This window comes from Podarcis pityusensis (assembly GCF_964106645.2).
Source record: "Podarcis pityusensis genome assembly, chromosome: 15".
In the NCBI taxonomy this organism is placed as follows: domain Eukaryota; kingdom Metazoa; phylum Chordata; class Lepidosauria; order Squamata; family Lacertidae; genus Podarcis; species Podarcis pityusensis.
The window spans coordinates 43,764,784-43,770,783 of NC_138040.1; the positions used below are offsets into that span (position 1 = coordinate 43,764,784).

Genomic DNA, 6,000 nt, shown 5'->3' on the forward strand with positions numbered 1-6,000 from the left:
ACACCAGAGCCCTTTCCTTCAATGGAAATTTGCAGGCTTATACCTGAGCACCTTTTCAGTCACAGACACTATATCAATTTTTTTCAAGGGGAGCCAAATCTACTTCACAGCTTCATAAAACCTACCCATGATGTCATAACCTCATATCAAGGTTCACCATACAATAATAAAAATATGGCCTTTTAAATGTTTTGTGGGATGGGGGTTACTGGTTTGCTTCGGGTTTTTTTGAAAGTATTTTGTGTTTTCATTTTGTATTTTTATGTTGTGATCTATAGATAAAGGGCAGTATACACTAACAGTAAAAAGAAGAATACAGTCCTTCACCTCCTTTTCCTGACATACTACAGGTAGCATACCTGAAATGTGCCAAAGACCCTCAAAATTGCCCAGGTGGTTATTTTTAAAAAATTCCTAGAGTTGGTTAGAATAGCAGACTCCATATCATGATGCTTTCTGTGAGGTATCCTTGATCAACCCAATCAAAGAGCACAGAACATGGCATCATGCCTATATACTTTGCCCCCCCCCCTTCAGCCAACTCCAAAGGCTACCGAAAGTGTCAATGTTGTTGTATAAGCTTGCCTAGTATTGGATTAGCTACATCCCCTATCCCTGAATGTGGCTTACTGTTTCTCCACCTTTCCCTTTCTTTTAATAGTCTGTTTAAATACACTGCTTTACGGGATTTCTGGACTGGGCTGCTTGCTGAACACACTCCAGGGTGGATTGCTTGAGCTAAGCTGCTGGGTTAAAGCACCTGGGTGGTCAGGAGAGGTGACAGGCCAAAGTTGCCAGGCAGAAGACTTGGAATTCAGCCCTACTCCCAAGTAGATCACCATGAAGCAGTGGGAATCCTATACTCTTTGCCCTGGGGGACAAATAAGCAGCTGGTGGCAAGAGGAACATAGCACAACAGTGCACCTGTTGCCAGTGGGGTACCTTCCTGGGTTGGCACTGGAACAAGGTGTTGCCGTCTGTCACAGCTGTGCATAGGCACCTGCACAAATTCAGAGTTTATAAAGGTGTTTTTTAACAACCGGAGCTTAAAATTCCATGAGAAGGAAGAGATAAAACTGAAATGAGAAGTGCTGACCTTGGATAAAGGGTCAATAGCATTCTGTGCACTTCAAGGTAAAGTGTCGCTATAACAATGTAATATTAGAAGATCAGCTCTGCCCCTCTCCCCAGATTACAGCCGTTTAAGACCCAGGAAAGCTACAGTAAAGCAGTTCAATGTGAAATGATCCCTGCATTAGGAAGGCTAAAAACTTTCTACCACTATCATGTCACGGTTGCTACAAGAGACACCAAAGGTGTGAAAATAATATTTGACATTTGTACAGCACTTCAAGTGTTTAAAAAACTGCATACATTATCTTATTTATTTAAACTATTTCTATCCCACTTTCCTATTTAAAAATGCTCAGCGCACTCCTTACAACCACCCTATAAGGATCAAAAGAAAGGAGTATTTATATAAGAACTCCTGACACAACCTCTGATAAGCATAAAAGGAGGCAATGTTTCATTAAGCATTTTCGTTTTACTTTGCCACTAGCAATTAAGTAAGAAAGCAACAGACCTTAACAATTTAGCTAGATGAGTCTCTCCAAATTCTTCACAACACACAGAAGAATTTCCTCACTGAAATGAGTTATTCATGATGCATTCACGAAGTTAAGACTAAGCTGCTAATAAGCATCACCCCCTTCACACCACTTGCTTTGCCAAGAAGCTGCCATCAGCAACTCAGCATCAGCCCCCATCAAGTCACAAGGCTTCCTATACTGCACCCTGTCCCACCCAATAAACTACTCTGCATTGCATCATCCAGACACTTAAGTGAGACACCACAGAGACCATCAGATGACAGAATGGAGAATTCACCTGAGGCAATATCACAATTTTGTATACATCCTTCCATTAACCTAAAGCCACAGAAGAGACACTTCACTCTCCAAAATGGTTTGACTTTACCCTTGAAGGTGCACTCTTCCGTTGTCTCCTGAGACAGATGGATCTAACAACCAGTAGAATACAGATGTTTAGCAAAATATTTGGCATGATATGGATGAAAAATTCCATAGTATACATTTAGCATATTATGACTGCCTATAAAAGGTGCTGCTAAACTTCTGTGTTCTAGTTACAGAAAACTAGCACTACTTATACTTCTCCTTAATTAGGGAAAAGACAGAGAGTTTCATTTTTTGGCAATAATAAAATCACATAAAAAGTTTAAAAGTATATGGGTGTTTTGTTTCATTTTGAAATTGTCACACAATTTTCTTTGTCTGTTGCACGTATATGAACCAGACTTCCAAACAATCTAAACAGCATCTATGTTGAATGTGCATTTACAGTGATACCTCCGGTTAAGTACTTAATTCGTTCCAGAGGTCCATTCTTAACCTGAAACTGTTCTTAACCTGAAGCATCACTTTAGCTAACGGGGTCTCCTGCTGCCACCGCGCTGCCAGAGCCCGATTTCTGTCCTTATCCTGAAGCAAAGTTCTTAACCTGAAGCACTATTTCTGGGTTAGCGGGGTGTGTAACCTGAAGCGTATGTAACCTGAAGCGTTTGTAACCTGAGGTACCACTGCACTGACTTACAGTATTATTTTGACAGGGAGCGGGTGGCACTATGGTCTAAACCACTGAGCCACTTGGGCTTGCCAATCAGAAAGTTGGTGGTTTGAATCTGTACGACGAGGTGAGCTCCTGTTGCTTTGTCCCAGTTCCTGCCAACAAGCAGTTCAAAAGTACACTAGTGCAAGTAGATAAATAGGTCCCACTGCAGCAGAAAGGTAAACGGCATTTCTGTGCGCTCTGGCACTCATCATGGTGACCTGTTGTGCCAGAAGTGGTTTAGTCATGCTGGCTACATGACCTGGAAAGCTGTCTGCGGACAAACACTGGCTCCCTTGGCCTGAAGCGAGATGAGCACTGCACCCCATAGTTGCCGATGACTGGACTTAACTGTCCATTTAACTTTATTTACCTTTTATTATTCGATTTTTATTTATTATTTTGATTCAGGACATTGTTGCTCTATGTTTTGAAATGTAGAAACACTTGACACTGTGTGCTTTAAACATTTTAATAAATAAAATATGGGAAAGGTAAGGTGAATCAAAACTAGCTTCTGCAGAGCACTCCTTTCCCTGTACTCTTTGTATCTGCTTCTACAAGTGACTTTCCCCTCCCCTTCAAAGCTGAAAAGTACCGGTACTTTTGCCCTAGCAAAAATGCTTTTGGAGTCATGAACAGCTGCAGTGGAGCAGTTTGCAGCAGAGAAACATTGGATGAGGAATGCTTCTGCCATGCTTCTCTCCTCTAAAACCCATTTTTCCAAAGCTGCTTTTATTGTGTAATGTGCAGTTAGCCGCTAACACATGCATTACCAACACAGTGCCCTCAGAGGCCTTCCCTTGTGTTTTGCAGCGTCTCATTTCTGCCCCCTCCTCCTCAAAAATAATATTTGAAAGAGCCCTTCCACTTTAGCCCACGGAAGGCTTTTTTCAAGTGCAATTGTTGCCAGGGGGATAATGAATATGCATGTATGTGATTGTGATGAGTGCACATGTGTGTGCATGGTGCACACAGCAGTTTACCCAAATTGCAACTGTGCCTATGGAACCACACCGGTTGGCTACCCTTACAAGAGAGCGATTGATGAATACACTGCGGCTGGTAGAGTATACAGATTCCCTCCCACAAATCAGAACTCTGTCTCAGAGGCAAACCTCCATGACGTGACAACATTTTCCACATCTGTCATGCGAGTTATGCACTATTCAATCCTGTCCAGCAACTGAAGGCTCAAGCAGGCAGCAAGATAGGGAGTAGCAGTGCATTCACATCTAGCATCTGGGAACACCTTAAACTGCTGGGAAATTTATTCCTGCTTCCATTGAACCCTTATAGCACACCATTAAACTCTGAGAAGAACAACCCAACAGCTATTTACAAGTTTGTATTGGAAGTATAAGTATTCAACAGCATCTCAAAAATATGTAGGCTGCACACATTCATACGTGACTCCCAACATGGTAAGGAGAGAACAAGTGAGGATCTACTATAAGGGGGATCTGGGTATGTTAGGAAGGGATTGCCTAGGCCAGGGGTCAGCAAACTTTTTCAGCAGGGGGCCGGACTATATTTTGGAAAAAAAATGAATGAATTCCTATGCCCCACAAATAACCCAGAGATGCATTTTAAATAAAAGCACGCATTCTAGTCATGTAAAAACACGCTAATTCCCGGAGCATCTGTGAGCCAGATTTAGAAGGCAATTGGGCCAGATTCGGCCCCCGGGGCTTAATTTGCCTAGGTTATGGTACAAAAATGAAGCAGCATGTAAGTATACAAGACTTGTGGAATCTTTGGAGATAACAATGGATGGGAAAGTCAGACAGATACATGGTTAGGCACTAGGGCAGGCATGTCCAAAGTCCATTTTGAAAAGCTCAACAACTTTGGGGTAAAATTTTAAAAAAAGCTCAACAACTTTGAAGTGAACACATGTTCACTTCATCAGATCTGGCCCTCTTTGAAAGAAGTTTGGGCACTAGGGGCATGAAGAGTCCTGAGAGGAAGCGGAGAAGATGAGATCCTGGAATGAAGTCCTTGTGCAACAAGAGCAGGGGATCTCAGGAAAGCGGCAGACCAGTGTGCACTGGAGGGGGCGGGCAGGGATCTCCTACAGGAAGCCTTTATGGCAGTGTATTCAGGGACCACTGAGCAGGCAGTACATTCAAATAAGCAGCCTTAGGCTGGGAGAATATGTTCTTAGCAGCCTGGATGGTGGCTCCTGTCTGAGTGTGTCACACCGCGTGGCTGCCCTTTGGGGTGGGGGTGCTGGAGGGAAAGGAGATGCTCCCTGGATGCGGGTCGAGTAGCTGGGATGGAAGGATGCTTGTCCCACAGGGGACGTTTGTGTGGAGCAGATGGGGGGGGAGGGGGCTGCCCTGGCCCTCTCGGGAAACCTTTCGCCCAAGGGACTTGGGGGGGGGGGCCGGAGCGCGCGACCCCGAGGGAAGGCCCCGGGGGCAGCATGACACGTGTATGGATGCGGCACGTCTGAAGAGCCCAGGCGAAGGGCCCCGCCCGGCCTCCCCTCGGCCCTGGCCCGCCCGCCCCGCTCTACCTCACGACGCGTGTCACGTCCCCGCAGCACGGCCAGCCCTCGACGCGTGTCCCGCCGGCCGCTCGGCTCCCTCAGCGAAGGCCGCGCGGAGAAGAAGCGGCGCCTGACGGGCCGGAGGAGAGAGTGACGGGCCGCCGCCGCGCATGCGCCTTTCGGGGGAGGAGGGCGCCCCGCCTCCGCTGCCCCCCCCGCCCGCTCCTATTCGTCGGCTCGGGAACTCGGGCTCTGATTTGCATGGGCCCCGCCCACTCGAAGAGCCGGTCCCGCGTGGCGCCTCGAGGGGAGGCGGGGCCGCGGGGGGGGCGCTTTCGATGATGATAATAATGATGATAATAATAGTAATCTTTTGCGGGACTTTGCTTTACCCAACGAAGGCGCTGGACTTTGGTCCCTTGGCAGGCTGCGGGGGGGGGGGCCGCCTCCCAGGAACCCCCGCCCCCCCCGATGCCAAGGCCTGCCTCGCCCCGCGCCCCCCATCTCCCCGCGATCCCGGGGCCGCAGCAGCCGGGCTTGTCCCCCGGGGCGGCGGGGGCGCCTGGCGGAGAGGCTGCTCTAGTCGTCACGCCTTTTCAGAAAAGAAAAAAAGGGCTTTTCACAGTGCTGTGCATTTTAGTAGATCTGATTTTATGTTGCTGAAATCCTACTAATTGCTTTTTAAACCATTTTACATGGTTTTTAGTTTTTGTATTTTATTTGTGTTATAATACACCTTGAGTCCAGGTCTGGGGAAAGGTGGACTGTAAATAAATAAATATAGAATAACCGAATTGTAGAGGTGGAAGGGACCACGAGGGTCATCTAGTCCAGCCCCCTGCAAAGCAGGAATCTTTTGGCCAGTGTGGGACTCA

At 46.7% G+C, this 6,000-nt stretch overlaps 1 protein-coding gene across 2 annotated transcripts in view; it reads right to left on the bottom strand.

Annotated features, from left to right (window-relative positions):
- The window catches only part of SLC39A14 (solute carrier family 39 member 14), a 29,300-nt gene extending 24,017 nt beyond the window's left edge, over positions 1–5,283 (bottom strand). For both annotated transcript variants that reach the window (XM_080982477.1, XM_080982478.1), the window contains exon 1: positions 5,153–5,283. The gene's annotated coding sequence lies outside the window, so the exon portion shown is untranslated. The remainder of the gene's footprint in view (positions 1–5,152) is intronic.
- Positions 5,284–6,000: the final 717 nt, after the last annotated feature.